Genomic DNA, 22094 nt, shown 5'->3' on the forward strand with positions numbered 1-22094 from the left:
ACAGCACTGATCTTGTTGCTTTCAGGAAGTAGAGATGAGACTTTTTCAGTCCAAAGGTATAGGGGTTTTTCCTGCAAGGTTTGAAGACCAAATGACCTTCACAGTTAAATCCCAAAAGCCCAGGGAACACCATTGTTATTGCATGACTGTACTTTTCCAACATACAGCTGGAGTGTCCAGGAAAAAGAGCTGGTCAGCAAATCCCAGCCTGGGAGAGGGCCATGGCAGCAGGCTTCCGTATGGAATCTAACTGAGGTGGATGGAGACCATCCCAGGGTGCTGAGTGATGCCCCCAGCCTCCTCAGGAGTCCGCAGCATCCACAGAGCAAGCTCAGCTGATTTTTTTTGCTTGGGTAAATAAACACTTTGCCACCCAAACTTGGGGCGTTGTCCCCATAGCACCCCTTCCTCTACATCACACACAGCCACATGTGCTCTGCCCGGGGCAAGGAGAAATATTCCTTGACTCCTGAGCCAGGCATTCCACCACACTCAGCTGCCACCATCTCCTCAGGGCTGCCACCAAGCTGATTTTCTTTACAATAGGAGCCATTGAATCAGTAGCAGCAGGAAGCCTGTCAGAGCAAACTCTTTTAATTGATACGTTTATGGCACTGTAATGATGGCAGTAAGGCAGAAATAATCTGACTGGTCCTTGGCTGATTCAGTCATCTTGAGCACTTTAGAGAACTGGCCCAACTGATCTAATCATGCTATGGGAGTAGACTAATGAACCATCAGAAGTCAACTGGAAAAACAGCAGCTGCATCTTTTTTTCCCATACTCCCACTGTCTAACAGAGATGCGGGATGCGGCTCTTTGCTCCTGTTCTTGGCATCCTTTTCCACTTTCCAAAAAAGCAGATATCTCTGTTCTGCCTGCTGGATATATATGGACTCTGGTGTGTATCCTCTCCAGGCTTTGGACTTTACACATCTTTCAGAAGCATAAAAACTATATATCTGTGGAACGGACAGCATGGGATGAGGTTTCTAATAGTAGGACTTCTCTTAGGAAGTTCTGAGCATTTTCCATGCCCTTGTTGTCACCTGCTCACAGAAAGGGCTGGTGGCACTCCTGGCAAAATGCGTTTTCTTTTCACAAGTCAGGGTAGAATCCATGGTAGTGAAAGATTACAAAAAACTGATTGCTGTGTATGGGGTTTACATGATACCCATGACAACTGAAAAAGCTTCCCTTCCTCAGGGTACACTCTTTACATTACTTGCATGTGATATTCAGATATACAATTGCATAAATATTGGGCAAGCCTTGCACAAATTTTCTAATGTGTAAAATAAACCAGGGGAAAAAAAAACAAACAGAGGAAGCCATTTGCACAATGTCCCTGTAACTTAATTGTCCTTGCAATATCATCCTTCTGATGCCTGAAGCAATGGTTTGGTCTTACAGAGATATGTGTGTTCAAAGATCTGTGTCTCCTCTGATGTTGTTAAATATGATCTTAAAATAGATCAGTGAAACTGTTAAAAGCCTGATCAATTTTTACTGCTAATAGGATCTCTTCATTTTATCAGCCCTCACTTTGAGTCCAGATTCCTATTATTATCACAGAAATAGGCCGAATTAATGACTGATGCAATAACACATTTTGGTTTAGATCTTTGCTGTTGAAGCAAAAAAAGCCCCAACTTCAGTCCAGGTAAGTGACTGAAGCAAAACTGAGACAGCGTGCTGAAGGTTTGTATTAATGGACAAATCTGTACGCTTATTCTAAGTTCAAGTTCGAGACTGGTGGGACACAAGCCAGCTCCAGACTAGAAGCTGCAAATCTGTGACTGACCAAATGAGCCACAGAACCAGATTTGCAACATGGTGTCCAGACTGGACCTGCCTCATGCTCATCCAAGCTGGAATGCTCAGAGTGAGCTGTTTCTGTAAGTGCACACCTCTCTGTGTGCTCTTCTGGGTGGGATCCTTTCGTTATAAATTAATCTTAATGGTTTTAAAGGGTTTTTTTGTTTTCAAAGAAAATTGATTATAAACAGACACATTTGCTAAATTAAAAAGGTATTACAAGCACTATACAGTTATTTATTAAAGTTATGGTTTTAGAAACTAGCTCTGCTTCTTTCTTTCTTCATTTCTTCCATCCCTTCTCTCTTTCTTCCTTTCAAACTTTCCTCCTTCCATCTTCTCTCTCTGTTTTTTAATTATTTTTTCTCCCAGACAGACATTTTTCACACAAAATGTTCATTTTTTATCCATTCTTCTGCCACGCACTGTAATCAGCTGGCTGGGGCCATCCAGGGAGGTTGTCTCCTGGTGGGCAGCCCCACTGCCAAGCCAGAGAAGCTGTAGATGCCTCCTACTGAGATCAAGGACTTCCACTCCACTGAAGTGCATCCCTCGAGGGAGAGTAACTCACACATTCAGTTTTGGTTTCAGGAAGCCCCAATTTTTCACTCATGGGATTTTCCATTACCTTTTCTTGAACCATCTGAATGCCACTGGCTGCAGCCAGGTTGCACTGCACCCTCTGGTTTGGTGACCTTACCTTCCTCTGCATACAACCAGCTTACACTTTCTTCTAATGAGATTTTCTGCTTCCCCCTCCTTTTATGCTGTTCTCAAAACATCCTTCCCATAGCAACCACCACATCAATAGCCATGGATATCATCTCACACAGTGCTGCTGGCTGTGAGATCTCCCAGAGTGTTCTTCCTGCAGCTAAAAACCAGCAGACAGTTTTCACTATCTAATGTTTCTTGTGCCGTTGTTGGTAGCTGACCTCTCCCCACACATGGTCCCTCTGCCATTTGATGCATTCACCGTCACCGTGCCAAAACTAATTGTTGCAAACCAGCCATACAACTAAGATCACAAGTGCTGGTATTTGTCTCAGCAGTTACAGCAGGACTACTTGGCTGGCAAGGAATGCTGCCTGCGGGCCAGCAACTTAAGCCTCATCTCCCAGAGGACTGTGGCTGTAAATGAGTTTCTCTCTCATCTGAGCACATGGTGCTGACAACCCTTAGACTCTCTCAGCTGCAGTAGCATCACTTCTGCTTGGTCTCCCATTCACTGGCTGTGCTGCTCAAAGCAACACAAATCCCTTTGGTAGTGTTCAATAAGATTAGTGATTTTACACTTTCTGGCTGCTGTTGAAATTTCCACCTAATACCAAAACCTGGGGGACATGCTAACAAAAATGGTTGCACATACCTGTGAATCCCACTGACAATTAATCAACTGTTTAATTTCTATGAATAATTAAAAAATCCTTCATTTTCAATACAGCCTTTTTTCTGTTTTGGGAAACAGGTTAAGCTACATGTAGCCTATTATGATGTCACTAGTAACCCCTAAGGAGGTAAAGCATACTGAGGGAATAAATTCAACTCAACAGACACAACCAACCAATTCCCAACTCCTAAAAGAATTTGCTAAGAAAGCTTTTCCCCATTAACAGCACAGAAGTTTCAGATAACATGGAAGAGTGATAATATAGTGCCAATAGTTTTTAAAAGACTATCAGGGTGAACAGTGCCACATAGCAACCTGCCACAAATCCTAGGAAAAATAATGATGGAAAACAAAAATGGAGAATCAGCGCTGATAGAAATTGTTCAGTCCATTTCAGTTGTCAGGCGATAACTGTGGCGATAAGAATGGTCTGATTGCAGCACCTATGTATCTTCTTAGGTGGAAAATAAAAGATACAAATAGCTTCTTTAATCTATTAGAAAAAATAACAACAAAACCACCAATTTCCTGGAATGTAAATTCAGAGAAATTCAATTAGCAATTAGGATCATATTCTTACCAGCAAGAGCACTTAGTGAGACAAGTTACTTACAGCAATGATGGATTTGCCATTTCTTGATGTTTTCCAGAGAAAGCTGGACGCATTCGTAGGAAAACAGATCTGGCACCCATGTGGTTGTTGACCATGAAAAACAAGTGGGACTGTGTGGGGCAGGGAGTCAGAGCCTGTGCTCTTCGGAGAGGGAAAAATCATCATGTCCTAAAATCTGACCTGCTGCCTTTCGGCTCAGATGCTTTAGTCCAGGTGGTGGCTGAAGTGTAAATACTTTGAGATGTCTGACAGGCGCTGTTTTGGTGAGCTGCAGCCACCAATATATTGTTTACTTCAGGTAAATAATTTCGCCTTTCTCAGGAGCTGTGCACCCACAGGCAGGACTTGGACTCCTGGTACTCCCATCCGCCACAGCTGCTCACATGCCAGACTCATGTGCCCAGCGTGATGGCACAGAACTGCACCAGTCTTGTCTGGGGGATCCTTCCTGCGTGTCAGTGTGGCAGAACTCAGTGCACTGGATGTTCTGGACTTAGTTTTCACTTTTCTCTCAGGCATGGTCCATTTACTCTGATTATTCACGAGTTTCATATAATGAGCCACCCATTACCTGTGCCCCAGCTGGTCCCTGTCACTTCAGTGCTCCTACAAACCCGGTGCTTGTGTGCAGTGACTGCAGCATCATGTTAGCACTGCTGTTTCGGCCTGTTAGAAAACAGATAGTTTCCAAGCTGCCTTTCAGCGCTGCCTCCCCAAGACGTGATTATTTGGGTTGTTTGTTTGGTTTAGTTCTGGTTTTGCCATCTCACTTCCAGTCATGTGGACTGGACAGAAATGGGAAAACATAACCTGCACCATCTGTGGCCCCTGAGGGTCTAATGACACCTTAACTCAAAGCCCAGGTATTCATTCCGTGCCAAACGAGCCCTGGTGATTTCTTCTGCTCAGTTAGCTGCTTCCCAAACCCACTGTGCGAACATAAACCCTCGCCATGCTCGGCGCCAGGTATTTGGCAAGCCAGGGGCTATGTTACCTCAGCTAGCCTTTGTCTGTGGGGGCTTTGGGACCTTGTTTTGGGAAGCCCTGAGCAGCCCTGTGATGCAATGCATGCAGCCCGGCTCTGGGCCAGCGGGGTGCTGAAGGAAAGGTGTGCATGCAAAAGCCTGAGCTCTCACAGACATAAAGAGCATGCCAGTTTTTGTCTGGATGCCATGAAGAATTCCTCATTTGTACAAGCTGTAGTAGAGAGAATAGTATTTGTTCTAAGGATTGGAGATGCTGGAACCATCAAGCACTTGGTTTCTTGGGGACTACTGGCATTTCACTTTGAATACACAGGATGGCATTAAGGGGCTTGCAGCGAGGTTCCAGATGGAGGTGGTGTATCTGCAACATGGGGCTGGGCTGGAGGGCCCTTGGCCAGCTGCAAATGGCTGTGGCTCACACAGAATGCTGTTCCCCTGAAGGAAGATGAAGAACTTGTCCCAAAACAAGCTCAGTGACATTGTTTCCACGGGAAAGAGCTTTGCACTGAATTAAGCTATTTCTGTCCAAGCCCAGAGCTGAAATGGGATGTCCTGGCCAGATGGGAGGGCTTCTGCCCCTGGGCAGCCCACTGCCCACCAGCATGGTGGCCAAGAGACACCGTGTGCTGGCAGGGAAACGGGGTGTCCGGGGGCACTAGGTCCAGGGCAAGGAAGTCCAAGCACACTGGCAGGATGGGTGCTGGGTGTCCCAGCCTGTGCTGTGGGCTGGCAAAGCAAAGCTCTGCCTGTCTCACACCGAACCATGGCATGGAGGAGGGTTCAGAGGAAAGAAAAGAAATCCATGTGAACAAACTTTGAAATGCTGGGAAGTGTGGGCAAGAGGCAGAAATGAAAACCAGGCTGTTTCCATACTCATGTAAACTCTCAGTAGTATAACATGTGACACTTAGGATTTCCATGCTGAAACCTGGGACTTTGGCAGGAGGATTTCTCTGCTGAACTGGGGCAGAAACTCGGCTGACATTCTCCACTAGCATCAGGAAAGGCCTTTGCAATGGAGAACTTCACCACCACAGCTTTTTCATGTCTGCCTTATTACTTTTCTGATCAAAAAAGTTTGTAACAACAATTTAAATTTCAGGATCTGATCTTGTCAATGTTTATTCATATTTTTTCCTTCAGTAACATCTGGCTGAAGTTGACTCGTTCTGGCAGAAGGATTCAGAGCTGATGAAGTGGCATGTTGCCACTTCCAGTGACTTTCAGTTCTGTTCTGTGCAGGCCGGGGGACATGAGAAAATACAGATGTGTCCGTTTAGCACAATTTTTCCTTACTAGCAAGTTCAACTGTCCTCTGTTCATAAATCTTAGTGCACCTTTCAAAGTTTATGTTGAGAGTCCCAGTTTTGCTTCTCACCCAGGTAACATTTAAGACCACTATGAGAATTATAGGTCTCAATAACTCATTGAAAGCTGTAAATTAATAAATCTGTAAACAGCCTGAACACCATGATGCTGTCAAACAACTGCAGCCCTTTTATTTGCTGGCAGTTACCATACAGTGACATGCTACCACTACCCACTGTTTTGTGATGCATCTGTCGCACCAGACTGTTGCATCCACGGGTAACCACTGGCCCCACAATGGTGTCCCTGTAAACGTGTGTCCATCTCACAGTGGAGACTGTGTCTGGTGGCAGCAGCAGCTGCAGCACATGTTGGCAACGTCTTGTAGGTACCATTTGATCCCTGTCTGCAGTACTTGGTGGTAAGCCACCAAATAGGGCATACAAAACATATGTATGTACCTTTATCTCTTTTAAGGTGGTTTGGTAGAGCAAATCACTCTCCCCACTGTTCTTGTTCTTTCAACACCAGGTCCAGCCTTCCTGGTCCTGGTGAGGCCCTTCCTGGGCGCTCCAGCCAGAAGTGGAGTGGACGCATGTGCTGCCTCCTCCCCTGGGGGAATGCAGCTCCTTGGGGACACCTGAGAGAGGCCTCTGAGGCCACACCACCCCCAGAGACCTCTGTCCCTTGCCACCAATGCCAGAGAGGGCACAGGGAGGGAAGGGAATGTGTCTGAAATGTCCAAACTTTGGGGGATCAGTTGCTCTTAGGGGGCAAGTTTGTTCCTCAGTAGCTACATGGACTTTGGAACCATGTTCCGCTCCTGCCTGACAGCTGGTCACTGCTTCAGCAGCTCATTTAAGGACTCTTAAATCCACGTATAGACAATTTAAAAATAAAGTGTTTAAAATACAGAGTATAGATTTGTCATGGTTTGCCACAAAAAAAAGGTTCACTGTTGAAGTGAATGAGATCTGTAATTTGAAAACTGAAAAAAGAAAGTCCTACTCTCTGAAGGCCACAGAATTGGAGTGAAACACAAAACAAGAGGTGGAGGCATCCCACGGTGACCATGGGGAGCTGGGGAGCCTGGTGTAGCCCCAGTTGCTGTGAGCACACGGTCTCCAAAGGTGCGGACTTTCTTCACCTGAGGTGGAGGAGTCCTTTTCCCAGGGGTCAGCAAATGTCCTAGAAATAGGACAAGAAGCTTAACATGAGCCGGCAGTGTGCGCTCGCAGCCCAGAAAGCCAACCGTATCCTGGGCTGCATCAAAAGAAGCGTGACCAGCAGGTCAAAGGAGGTGATCCTGCCCCTCTACTCTGCTCTTGTGAGACCTCACTTGGAGTATTGTGTACAGTTCTGGTGTCCTCAACATAAAAAGGACATGGAGCTGTTGGAGCGAGTCCAGAGGAGGGCCACGAGGATGATAAGAGGGCTGGAGCACCTCCCGTATGAAGACAGGCTGAGAGAGTTGGGGCTGTTCAGCCTGGAGAAGAGAAGGCTGCGTGGTGACCTCATAGCAGCCTTCCAGTATCTGAAGGGGGTCTACAAGGATGCTGGGGAGGGACTCTTCCTTAGGGACTGTAGTGGTAGGACAAGGGGTAATGGCTTCAAACTTAAACAGGGGAAGTTTAGACTAGATATAAGGAAGAAGTTCTTTACAGTGAGGGTGGTGAAGCACTGGAATGGGTTGCCCAGGGAGGTTGTGGATGCTCCATCCCTGGTGGTGTTCAAGGCCAGGTTGGACAGAGCCTTGAACCACATGGTTTAGGGCAAGGTGTCCCTGCCCATGGCAGGGGGGTTGGAACTAGATGATCTTAAGGTCCTTTCCAACCCTAACTATTCTATGATTCTATGATTCTATGAAATAGAGAGAAGGCACCAGATGGAGAAATGGACATGCCTGAATGTGAGTGCTGTGGCTCTATGCCATGAAAGTTTAGTTCTGTATAACAGAATGTATTCTGAATTAATGTATTGTGGTGATCTCGTGTAACACCCCTGGCTGGAACAAGAAGCCAGGGTTTTCCCATGGCTCTAATAGGGTGCTGTACTTCCCAGTATGTGCTAGAGAGTAGCCTTAGAGGGCATGCTAAAATATGAGTTCATGAATGCCTCCAGCAAGGTAATGAAAACCTCCCACTTCCCAGCCTAGTATTTGGTTTAATAGATGCTGGGAGGGAGGCAGGGAGAAGTGATTTACTAAGGGTTCAGAATAAAAGAACTTGCAGAGCCAGGTAAAATTGCTTAAAAGGTTGCTTTAAATAAAATATGAAATAAAAATGTCGCTTTAAGTACAACTAGGCAAAATTAGCATCAAATATCATCAAAATGCCAAGGAAACAGTAAGAGGGTTTTGTTAAGTAAGTAGCAAATAGCAACAGGAAATGTACCTTTCTCTGTACAGCAGGGAGGAAAAGGATCAGATCGATAGGGGACTAATGAAAGTATTGAACAATTAAATTGCCTCTGGCATTGCAAATGAGAGCTGCAGACAACTATACATATAAAACTCATTTTACAAGGTCAGAAGAGGACTCATGCAGCCTGCAAAGTGGATCAGATCACGCTTAAGAGATTGAGAATATTTTAACTGAACGAAGACCCTTACCTTGGAAAACCTATGGAGATCCTGCATTTGTTTCTTGGTGTTTTCAGCATTGCTCTGACAGAAGAGAGATTGGTCCAAGAAAAGAAAGGTGTGAGCAGGTTTTCCTCAAAGAAAGGTTTCCACTTCAGGTTTTCATTTCAAAATCGTAACTGATGTCAAACAAACTTTATGGGATTTTTAAGACTTGCTAATTTTGGTGTTTTAATTTGTTGTTCTCTGTTTCCCAGGTGCTTCTGTGACTTGAACTGCTGCATAGTTGTGTTAAACCGTTCCCAAAGATTATTCAACCCAAACAGAAACAGGAAACCCAAGTAATCGTAAGGAAAACTTTGTTCTAATTCAGGCACAAGGTTTAGGTGCTTTTTTTGTTGCTTATCTGAACACCTGCTCTTATCTCTAAGTGAATTTTCCAGGATTACTTATCAATGGTAGTTGTGATATCTGGAGCCATAAAACTGTTGCATTTGTTTTAAATTAATTTAAAATATTAAGACAACACATCCTGTGAACCAAAGTTCAAATGTTTGTACTCTTGCAAATGAGGAGATGTACGCTGTGGGCTATGTCTAAATATACAAGAAAATTTTTGTCTGGATAGATCTGTTTCTCTGTCATTGTGGAAAGCATAATCCTAAAGGCACATTTTCAGGTGGGTTTGCCCTGATATAGAATAAACTCAAGTCAATAACACTACATTGACATATGCCAAAGCTATCCAGTACTGAGTTTTGCATTTGTAAATAAAGACTTAAATTGGGTTCTTGCACCCGTTACTCTTGCCAAATCTCTCAGAATCCTGTTAGGATCTTCAGTCTTTCAAGTTTGCCTCTGTAGTGCTAAAATAGCAGGCAGGGTTGCCACCATACTTAGCAGCTTTGGATCAAGCCACAGGGTAAAATCTGGTTCTGTTTCCAGCACTAGCAGAAGGGAAAGTGCTATAAGAAGCTCCTTGCAAGGACATAACAATTTGCACATCAAAGAAATGGAATCTCTGAAGAGAAAATCAATCCAATATTTGATGGTCAATATTTAGTCTAACTTATGCAATATTAGTATCATAACTGAGCTTTAGAGGTCACTGAAACTAATATATGAATCTTACACAGGAAAGAAAATATTTCCTGCCTGAAAACTGGAACAGTAGTCCAGATGGTGCAAAATGGCTTTAGTATGACAGAAAATTGAAAGCAGCTTTCTCTTTCAAGGCCAAAAATAAATTTTCTTCTATGAAACATTATGAACTTCAGCATGTGGGTTTTTCTTTTTGTTAAATTATCTCTCTCTCTCACAGATCCTTATTTCCTATCCCTCAAATTGCCTAAACCTAAATACAGTCAACAGGAAACGAGTCTAGACCAAGGTTATTGTAAATGTTTGGAAGATCTCCCATCTTCTCCTTCCTACAAAGAACTGCTGTCTGAGTTTGTGCCCTAATTTCACCTGCATGAGCCTTGGCAGAAGGATGAAAGGGGAGGCACATGAAGTTTGACCTCTACCAGTATCTCTGTTTTCTCCCCTGAGGGCTCACCTTACTTGGGAGCTTTGATTAGCCAAACCATTTTCTGAAAGAGAAGAAATACTCTTCTTTCTTTTTGGTTGCAAGGCCATGTACGGCCCAAGGTTCTTCTGCTTATTGATGTATTGAGAAGTAGGTAGTTACATATGATCTCAACTATCTGAGCTTCTTCCACAGCAAAATTAACTAATCCTTGCCAGTTTTGTCACTCTTGTATTGATAAAGGATCAAACACAGCATATTTTGACACAAGGACTGCTAAAACCTTTCAATTGTAAGTGCACTGTACACTCAATTAAGGCCACTGGCAAGACATGCCTGTTCTGTTGAGCCTTTATAAGTAGCCTAACAATTCCAAAAAGTCCTGGACTTGAAAGCAAGTGGTACAAATGAAAGGTGTGCTCATTGCAGGTGGGTGAAGTGCTAAGCCTGCAGTGTGGCACTGCTTTTCCTCTGAAATTTTCCACAGCAATGCAGCAAAACACAAGGTGAAGGCTAGCTACCAGACCATGAGTAATTTCTGCTTGACTCAGTCCTTGCATGGTTTGAAATGACCAAACTGTACCCCATTGCTTAAAATTACCTGAGATCCCAAGGACAGGAAAATGGTAAATGTGGCATCAGTATTTAATAAGACCCCTGGGGAAATGTGGAGAATTACAGGGAGATAAAGCTGTTTTGTATACTGAGTAGATTAACAGAAAGAATATTAAAAAATAGATAAATATGTTGTACAGGGAATGAATCAACATGGCTTTTAGAGTAAAATCTGTTGGAGTTATTTGAAGATATCAACAAATGTACGATTAAGGATGAGCTAATCACCAAATCATTTTTACAATGTCTCTCCTCGTAGTGCATTAAAGAAATGAAGCAATTACGAGTATAAACTTAGCAGAGTAATAGGAAATGGAATAGCTGTAGAACTCCATAATGTTTGTAAGTGATCATGAAAAGAATGTGAAGAATTAGGAGACACATTTTGCTGATGATATTGAATTATTCACAGTAGTCCAACCTAAATCCATAAAGATCTGTAAAAAGATATTAGTAAATAATGCAACAGCTGAAGAAATTCAACATTGATATATACATAGTAATGAAAAACCTACCCCAATCACACGTTCACAATAAGTGTCTCTCTATTGCTAGCCAGGAAAAAGATCTTGCAATCACAGCGAGTATTTCTCTGAAAACTTCAATTTAGTTCAGGGCAATGATCAAAAAGCTAAACTGAATGTTGTGAATTATTAGGAAAGAAATAGGGATACAGAAGAAAATACCATCATGCCAGACTGCATGTGTCTCCGGAATGATAACTGTGTCTTCAGTTCTAGTCCCATCAGCACAAAGGACCTGTCCTAGAGCTGAAGAGGTATAACAATGGCCAACAACAATAAAAATACATAAATACAGAACAGTGCCCGTACAAGAAGAAAACACACTCCCAAATAAAAGAGAAACAGCAAGTTGTGTTAGTAAGGAGTTCTAAATTGATCTAAGGGGAAGGAGGATCATTTTCTGTGCTGGTGGTGGGAAAGATACTGCTGAAGCATGAAAACTCCCTTGGGCTATGAAAAAGCAATCTGCACATCTTATCACCTCCAAAAGGCTGTCCTGAATTTACCAAGACTATGTTTATATTTTTATGCATAATCCGATCGCAGCTTGGTAGCAATGCTTTTCCTGTATATGATCAAATATATAATCTGGAAACTCTCCAAAGCCCAAGAAGTAAGGATAACAAATCTTACAGCTTTTACAGACAAGCTGAATTAAAGACTTAAACAATTTCATGTTTTAAAAGGAAGAAATAGTTTTACAGTTGGGTCTTTCATGAAGTGGATACGGTTTCAGTATCAATCCACAGCGGATTTCTCCTCCAAATACTCATCCATTCATCCCCCTGAGACATGTAAAGATTTTCCACGAAAAAGATCCTTCTTCAATACGTTCCACAGGTCGATCATCTGCTGTATGACAAAGCCCCTGTTTGTTTTGTGTCCTGACAGCTTCCTCTGATGTCCCTTACTGCAACACAGAATACTGAAAGCATTCAAGGCTGTCAAAGCACCAAATAACAATATGCACCCAGCCTGTTGCCATGTGTTTGAGAAGGACTAAAATTTAAAAGAACATAAAAATGGAGCAACAACAGAAAAGGAATATGAATAATACTTTCTCTCAGGTTAGCAGGTCTGGTGCATCAAGAAGAACCAGACTCTTCTGCTAGCTGAGGCTATGCTATTTCACCCTCAAAGCAAATGGAAAAACAAAAGTGTAATTTCAGTTCTAATTGTTACTCAGACAACATTTCTCCTGACCTAACAGCACAGTAAGAACATTTTCTTTCAAAATATGTCTTTATTTTCTGCATCCACAACTCTATCATACACTAGCTGTTTTGTCTAATGTATTGCATTTGATCCTCTGGTCTATTTGAAATACATTTGCCTTGGGAGGGTGTAAATTATCCAAGTTGCTTCTCTGTGAGAAGAAGATCTTGCTAACGGCAATACATCTATGCCAGGCAGAACCGCATGGCTGTTCCTCAGCTGGTGGCCGTGGCCTCTGGGCCTCCCGTGTGGTGAGGATTTGCAGTGTCCTGTTTGAAAAACAAAGCTGTTCACCAGCTTGTTGCTGAACATCCTCCTTACCACGACAGCCAAACATTTCTGATTCAGCTGGGCAATAAAAGGACAGCTGTCAATCTCAGCATTTAAGTGCTTTGGGCAACACTTGCTACACGATGCTAGGAACCGTGGTGTAGTATGTGCTTTGCCATTCCCCGTCCATGCTACAGCACATGGACATCCATGGACAGATTCATAGCTAATAGCAGTAGTGCAAATGAGCAACCCAAGCTACTCAGCATCTTGCGGCCTACCTCTACTGAGAGCTGGGACTATACCAAATAATACTCAGTTGGTTACTGTTAAATAGAACTGAGTTTCTCTCTTGCTCATTAATTCACTCACGACTTCAACTGTCTTTTATTATCATCTTCTTTTGTCTCTTCTCTGCTCTTTGGAAATAATTTTAATTTTTGGTAATCAGGCTGGTAATCAAAGCTTCCAGCTCCAGACACAAGCTCCCACTCACAGAATCCCTGAAGGGCTAATTGCTCAAATCTAGGAGGATCTGCCAGGGAGAGAAACATTCAGACACCCCTGTTGAAGCAGCCACTGCTGGCTGCTGCTATAAGCCAGCAACACGGAGCTTTGCTCTGTCTCAGTTGTTATGCTCACATGAGTAAAGCAGATGGGGAAAATTTCTGGTTTGAAATGATATGTTTCTGCAAGTAAACTACAGTTTGATATGTGCAATACCTGTTGAGCCAGAATAGATTTCCTATTCTCATTTGGCTCTGAAATTATATAGGAAAGGACACAGTCAAAAGCAAACAAAAAATGCTGAGTTTCTCTACTGTTATGTTCGATTATCCTTGCATAGTTTTATGCATAATGATTTTTAAGCCCACAAAAAGCAATAATGTGACTTGTAGAATTAATTTGTAACTATGTTCACGGGTTTACTTTGCCATTATTTAACTGTGTTTATCCCAGAGGCTTGGAACAAGAGTTTTAGAAGTATTCACTGTTGGCTTAAGTTTACTTTCATTTCTGTTAATGTAAATGTCATATCCTGGGTACATTCTTCCTGTAGACTGTTAGGTGAATTTACCTCAGGTGGGTAGCAATGGCATTTTCAGTTTTTGAACACACTCTAAAGTAGTCTGATGAAAAATAGGGCTACTTCACACATCAGCCAGCAGCCCAGTCTATAAACAACTGCCTAACAAATACTGAATTGTTCAGATTTGGGATTCTACTTCTCCATCTGTCCTTTCATGTGATGAAAGACTCTCCTGAAGGTTACTTTGATTTTAAATCTAACTTTAAATCTAATCTTTAACTTTGGTGTCTCTTAGCCCAGGTTTGCTCTGCTTCTGTGTTTCCTGCCACTCTGAACTTCTTTTTCTCTCCATTGAAGCACCTTATGGTGCTCATCTGTGTGAGCAAAACCCTTCTTGTCATACAAGACAAGACCTACGTGACATGGGCTGCAGTAGGAAGTGGAGGGAATATGAGTGGCTGTGATCGTAGGCCCATGCATGACCATGAAGGAGTTTCAACCATAGCCATGAGGTGAGACTCTCTGGCCTGTGCTTGGTGCAGAACCTAGTGTGCCCACTTGTATAATTAATACAATGTCTGGGAAGCTTCTTGCTCTCGGGTTTAAGAAACAGTTTATTTCGAAAGCTTCTTAATTCATTTGTATGATTTCCAGGGGAAGTGTTGGTAGAATACGAAGTTTCTTTAATATCAGGGGACTGGAACTCAGCTGCTGCAACATGTTCACACCAGACTGCGCCAGGTCTCTGCAAGGCTTGTGTTTATTTTTAAATTGGTCTTGTACAAAACTACAAACTAAGTAACACGGACCGTGAAGGATGAATTACACAAAACAGCTGAACACGAGCACTTCTATGTGGCATAGCCCCCACCAGAGGGGCACTGCAAGATGATTCCCAGGCAAATCAGAGAAAAGACAGGATTACGTGCAATACAGAGATTTTATCTGTGTGTTCAGCATTCGTCTCCGCAGGTTTCCACTTGATCTTGGCCATATGCCTCCTGCACCTCTGTGATTAACCCTCTGAGGCCAGCCATGACTGAAGCGATTTTCCCCTTGGATTTCTCTAGAGTGAGAAAAGGAGACAGGGTAAGAGTCACTTGCCAAATACTTTGGCAGAGCCAAGTGTTGTAGGATTTCTTTCAAGAATAATGATTAACAAATGTTAGCTAAGACTGTTCTGAAACCTCCTTTTTCTAATTCTCGCAAGGACCAGTTGAATCTGGAATATTAATAGTAACATTAATCCACTCATGCATAAGCTAATGTAGCGTTTGTATGGAAATGTCTGCTGGTATGGGGAATGACTCGAATGTCAACTTGGGGAGGTGGCAAGGTTGCCAGTCATGTTGTGGCACTGGGGGTGACGTGGTGCAGGAGGCCACCTACAAGCATGTCTTAGCTCCTCTTCCCTTTTTGTGACTTCACCTTGGCTCATGGCAAAGCTAGGCCAGCCCCTCTAATGAGTCTCCTTCCATCTGTGACTCGGCTGCTATCCCACCCTGGCGCCAAAGTCCTGCCCCTCTGTGCAACCCTGATTCAGGCTGCTGAGAAAGATGTGAGACACTGTGGCAGGATGTCAGCAGTGCAAAATTCCCGTGCCAGGAATCGCTGGGTTGCACAGTCGGTGCACCAGCATTGGTGGAGGGACTGGCAGGCAACATCAGGGGGCTTCTGGAGACCAACCCCTCTTCTCCTATCCAGTGCCCAACCGGCCAGCAGAGAGGCTTTGGGGCGGGAAGCATGCTAATGCTTAGCTTTGCAGTTTGTCTAAACCCATTTTTAATTCGTGTTATGTTACAAATAATCACTTCATGCTTTTGAGCTCTGTGTGCCCTGTTTGCGGTCTCTTCGTGCCTGCTTAAGGATGCCCAAACATATGACCCAAAAGAGGCCATAACACGCTTTAAGCTGGGACCTACTTCTGCTCACCTTCCCAGCCCAGGTTTTCCTGTGCTGGCAGGGTAGCTTGTTCACTCAGCTTCATAGGGCACATCGCTCTTCTCCACAAAGACAGGAGAGTCCCCATACATCTTCTTTTAGTCTCTCTTCCTGAGCTTGGCGACTTCACTGACTACAGAGAAGATCCTACTTCCCTTTGATCCCATGGCTTCCAGCCTCTGTTACTCCATCAGACTCCCTAGTGTAAATTATTAATGTATATAAATCATTAATTTGCATTGATGGTCCAGAAATGCTACACTAATAAAAAACCAAGAAACTTAATAAGTAATTATGAAGGATCGTCTATGCAGTTGCTACAAATGAAAGTGGTCTTCCAATAGCCTGAAGTTACACAATAGCAACAAGACAAAATGACGCAAATTGATCTGCGGTTTCTCTGTGCACACCTTTTGTGTGACTCACTGAGTCCAGTGATGTCCAGTAACGTGTTTAGTCTGTGTAATTTTGAAGGTATTAAACCATGATATACCAAAAATGCAAAAACTGTCTAGTATGTAATTTATTAAGTTAATTTCCAATCCCTCAAAGAAGTGTATAACTTCATTTGGTTTTTAATGATCTTTTAAGGTACAAATTAAATGGGTGCCCTTTGTATTTCAGTGCCTTCCCTGTATTTCTAGAAAAATTATTACTATGTCTACATGGATAATTACAGAAGAAGTATGTAACAAAAATGCCAGGTAATTTATAACAAATGTTAGCTGATGAGCAATGGATCTATTTCTATATATCTGCTGCATCTACCATTAAAAGCAGTTTCAGGTATGTGTTTCTTTGATTAGCACATTTTTGATGGTTCAAGTGTAATGGAGTTATACATATTAGAGACCTGTCCTGCACCTGAAGTTTTGCTGGGAAGGGTGAAGTTAAGAATATCTTGATTTACTAAAAAATTAATTTGCTTTTTCCTACTGCACCTTCACTTTTTCATTACCTTTGCAGTATTATCCATTTAGAATGTTGGTTTAGCCATTTTCTACATACTGTCTTTGTTAGCAATCATTCTACAAACAAGAGCATCCACCCTGGAGCAGTGACACATCTCATTTCAGGGAATAATTGTAAAGCAGCTTTTAATTTATCTACTTATCATATTCACTTGATGATTCTGCCTGGTCTTGCAGTGGATCTGTTTTGGTAATTAGCCTAAATAAGCCTGCTTATGTTACCTATACAAGGAATAGACATTTCATTTCCTCTTACCCCTGATTTGTATTCCAATTTACTGTACTTTTACAGGCATTAAATAAGGCAGCCAGCAGCCTGGTGCTGCAGCCATTGCATTCAGCCATTCACAAGCATTCAGTGAACCATTTGTTTCTGGAGAATGGAGGTTTGCTCTCCACTGGCTGGCAACATGGGTACCCCAGAATTTAGTATTATTTGCAATTAATTTCTGTAGGTCTCTGTGCACACTTAAGGGTTTGACTACTTAGTCCACTTTGATTTCTAGACACAGAAGTTCAGTGGACCCACACAATGATAAAATGCATTAGCAAAAGGAGCTTCAAACGCATGCTTTGTTCCTTTGCTTCTTCCTGCTCCCCTAGAGATCATGTCCCTGAGCTTTGCCTTGAGTTTGCCTCTATCCTGCAATACTTCTTGTAGCCCTTCACATCAGCGCTCTGCCAGAGCGGGATTTCATGGCCACATGCTCATTCACCATCCCCTCTCAGATGTATTCAATTGGAAAATGTGACTGGGAATTAGGAGATTTGCCTGTACAGTACAGCTGAGTGACAAATACAGGTGTGCACCATTCTGCTGACCAAACGCAGAGAACACTATCATTTGCTTCGTTGCACCCTTTAGTCTTCTAAACATTCTGACTTATTACAACTTTCTTTTTCACAGTGGCAGTTACATTCGAATTTTATCAGTAGCTGCTGGAGTTTGTTCTTGGCGTTGTTCTTTTGTTACATTTTGGGTGCGTGAGTTATGACTGAAGTTAAATCATATCAGTATGTTTTCTTCTCTTCTGACTGTTCCAGTGCCTGAAGTTCTCTGTACGGCTGGGGAAAAAGTAAAAAAAAAAAAGAATTAAAAATAAAAAAGCATTCTGAACTGCAGAGCGTTCCCTGGCTTTGAATTCAAATTGTAATTTTGCTAATAAACACCCCTCCAGAATCTCTGGAGTCAATCCTGACCTCAAAACATCTCTGCCTTTCTTATCTGGAAGAAAAACTCCTTTTATTTCAAATAAGCTTCTGCTGAAATACTCATGTGTAGTTTCTTAATCAACTCTTTTTAACTACCCTAAATCTGCATTTTTGATTGGTTTAATCCTTAATCACCAAGAGCAAAAGAGGGCTTTATTTCCCAGCAATGAGGAGAGTCTCTTGCAAGAAATGGTTCCAAGTCCCAGCCTCTACTAATGCATTTTGAGCCAAAGAGTCACTGAATGAAGCACATATAAACAGCAATGGGAACAGAGACCAGCACCCAGCAGTCAAACTCCAGCCTCTTGGTGCAGAAGTATTTGGTTATCCATGCCAGAGTGCCCTTTTTGCTATGCCAGGAATGGCAGGCATATCACTTTTTGTTTTCCAATGTACTGTTCTAATTACTGCCCCACTATGAGCGTGCTTTATTTCTCAGCCCAGCCATCTCTCGGGACCTGATTTTCATTCAGTACAAATGTTCTCATTATAAAGACTTAACATGAGGAGAATACAGATGAGAAGATGAGTGCATGCTAAGAACTTGCTTATACAGAAACTGCACTGATCAAAGGAACAGCAGAGTAAAACACATGTCAGCATTAACGTGCTCTATTTCCAGGGTTCAAACAGTTACTTTTCCCATAAGAATGGTGTGACTCCTTGCCTCCAAAACCAGGCCAATGTAATGATTTTGTTTAAAACTGAAAAAGTGCAAAGTATTTTTATAGAACATCATGGTATGGCACTAATGAGCTCTTTGAAAGCAAATGCACCTTCATCAGTTTCAGAGATTAATTACCCCTTAACACTATGTGAAAACTTAGGGAAGAATCAAAATTTAAAAGGTTTTCACAAATTAAATTACAACATGACCATGACTTACTACAATTTTCATAAACCTAAAACAACACTTACTTTATCCAACTGCCCACTAATCACGCAGTTGACCCACTCACCTTCTCAGTTCTGGAAGGATGCACCCCTTGGGAGCTGCTTTTGTCTGTGGTTTTGGGCTGTCTCTGCTACCTCAGGATCAGACAGCAGCCATCTCTAGATGAAGACTTCAGCCCACAGTCACGCAGGCCTTCCTCTGACCTCTGCAAGTTCAAGTGAAACCAGAGGTGTCTCTAGAAAGACATCAACCTCCTTGGGATTTCAGTGACAACTTCCCCCCTCCTCCAAAAGGATGGATTCAGTCCCTTGTTTTCTCAGGCCAAGACAATATGCCATTAACAGCTGAACAGAGGCAGAGGGCATTCACAGATAAAAGATTGCTTTGAAGAAGATCGTACAAAACAAAGCCCCAGGTTAGAAGCAGAGTGAAGCAACCCTGAGGTGTCCAGGTCCACCCGAGGCAACCAGATTCCCTCCTGGCTTCCACAGGGCTGCAGCTGGCTCTGCAGGTAATACTTCATCTGCAGTGAAAAAGTTTCAGTTTACTCTTAATGTTAGGAGCATTTTCTGGGCCGTAACTGAATTTTGGAAGTAAGTATATGTTTTCACTAAACTTGAACTTACAAGCTCTACCAAGTACAGTGGCTTTGCTCTTCTATTTTTATTGCTTGCAGACAGCATAAATGTGTGGGATAACTCCCAAGACCTTTATAAAATCAGAATTCTAACAAGAATATATGAGTCATGTCTAGACTGATATAAAAATGAAATAGTATCATTCTTGCCACTAGAATGAAGCATGGCTGACACTCTTTGATCCATGACACACTCACACAGCCTTTAGGCTAAAATAGCATACACTAAAGTGTGCAGTCATAATCAGAAAGTTCTATAAATACATAATGTGAAGCCTCTTGAATCCTAACTGCCAGATTGTATAACCTTGCCATAAAGCAGTATTTTACCACTCAAATAATCATGCTTACTTCAGTAGGACCATTAGTAGATGCAGAGCATTATCCAGTGTGGGTCCCATATCTGTATATCTGGCTACAGTGCCTGAATCTGACCTTAAGCTCCAATGTTTTTTAGATTTGTATCACCTTAAGTCAACAAAGAAACACCATTTAGTTTCCTTTTCACAAAGATGTCAATGCACATTCATCTGCTACTTTACTATCTAGCTACCAGACTGAGCACCCTTATACCATATCCACCCATGCTTGGAGATACCATTTTCTACAACAGCCTCTCTTCCTACATCAGAAAGTTGGTGTCTGTTGGTCAGGACTTACATGGATTTACTGAATTCTTTTGTTACTCTGTCAACTCTTAAAGCCCTCTGATGCACAGCTAAACAGTGCAGGCAATTTACGGCAAGGACTGCTCAGATCTCAAATGTGTGGCTTCTGCAACTTCTGTATTCTACACCTAGACCAAGCGTTGATGTCAGGAAGAGTTTCTCAGGGGGCCATGGACAGCCAAAAGACTTCCAGCTAGACTAGTCTTGGAAGCTGAGATACTGCTTTTAAACCTGTCACAGACACCTCTACAATCAGCAGTGTAGAAATACCCTTGAGTATGAACAAGGTAAAAGCAGAACTGAAAACAAAACATGGACAAACTTGCACCATCTGTTTTGAAATGCCAACACTTTCCCGGAATAACCTGTGCATCACTGCCTCCAGACATTCCCCAAAAGAAGCACTTAATTGGAAAAACAAATTGTTGTCTGAAAGTGATTTATAAGTGTGAAGAAGGCAACATATTTGTTCTGGTGCATGCAGCTCAGAGCTTCACAGTCTCTATGTATCTGCATTCTTCAGTACTCATCTCACAGTTCCATACAAGTTCCATACAAGAGATTTATGCTTTAATCTGGCAGCCAGGTTTCTCTACCGGGGGGGGGGGGGGAATTAATTAAGAAGAATAGAGAAAGCAAGAAGAAATGTTGCCATAAGAGAATTAATCCAGATGCAAGTTTAATTTTTTTTTAAAACCCTATTCTGTTTTTGAGTAAATTAATAGCAGTGTCTTTTCAAAACCAGAAATAAAGGCTATGATTGGTATTTTAAAAGAGTGTGAATGGTTTAGAAACAAAAGCTGACTTGCATGGGTCAAGACGTCTGAAAATCAAATATGGGGTTTAGTTGCTTAAACATAGGTCTCCAGTATCTTTTTAGAGGTTCTGGGGTATCCTCTAGCCCCCAGTTCCTGATCCGGAATACATGTTTCCTGTAGGGTTTGTGTCATATTTGTCAGACCCACACCAGGTCCGCTTCAGGGCATATCAAATGATACTAGCTGCCTATATTCAGCCCATTAAGTCTCCTATACTTAATTTTTTTTTCAGAGCTGCTATTCTTGATACCATCCATAAGAAGCAGAACCTCTACTAACCAGGTCACTCAGCAAAGTGTCTCGACATAAATTCAGTGATTAATTTTTACAGTTTTACTTTAAACTAGCAATGACTGTTATAAGCTGAACGAGGTAGAAAGTCACTTAATCATGGTAATGACTTGTATAGAGGAAAGGGAGATGACAACCTGAGATTCAGACAGAATACAATACTTTCCTGTTTTCATAGCTGATTGTCTGGTTTTGTGTTGTCATCTGCAAGTTAGATTTAAAATGCTTGATACCATATGAATAACTATCTATCTTTGAATGAACTAGTACACACTAAGGTTTGATAAGATAAAGCCTATGGAATAAAGGAACAGGCTGAGCTCGGAGAGTCACTGTGCAGGGATGTACAGATCAACTTGTGAAGGTTCAGTGTGTTGGTTTTTTTTTAATCTCCAGGGATGATTACAGATTTTTTTATTATTATTGCCATTATTATTCTAAAGCAAATCTTGAGACTACTCATTAAACTCAATTATTGATGCTGAAGAGCAGACCTCTAGAAGTTGTACCAGTACTTCCTTCTTACACCCACACTGCGCAGACTATAAATTAATGCCTGGAGTCTCAAAGTTTTGCCATTTAAACCAAGAATTACTTGTGACTAACTTATCTCCATGAATTTCTTCACATGATTTCAGCACCCAAGCTCTAGGTCAGCATCTTGGCACAACAACCATAGTCAACTTAATACCATGATTCAGACAAGCACTGTTTCTGTCAGCCCTGTTGTTTGCAAGTGCTTTGTTTTACTGAAGTCCATTTAGAGACAGGTGAAAACATACA

At 42.2% G+C, this 22094-nt stretch overlaps 1 long non-coding RNA gene across 1 annotated transcript; it reads right to left on the reverse strand.

The window, feature by feature from the left end:
- Positions 1-14467: 14467 nt before the first annotated feature.
- Positions 14468-17854, reverse strand: LOC115609990. Its single transcript, XR_003992068.1, has 3 exons — positions 17601-17854; positions 15811-16018; positions 14468-14944 (listed from the first exon to the last, which is right to left on the reverse strand). It is a non-coding gene; the product is annotated as an uncharacterized LOC115609990 (long non-coding RNA).
- Positions 17855-22094: the final 4240 nt, after the last annotated feature.

This window comes from Strigops habroptila, chromosome 6, assembly GCF_004027225.2.
Source record: "Strigops habroptila isolate Jane chromosome 6, bStrHab1.2.pri, whole genome shotgun sequence".
Classification (NCBI taxonomy): Eukaryota; Metazoa; Chordata; class Aves; order Psittaciformes; family Psittacidae; genus Strigops; species Strigops habroptila.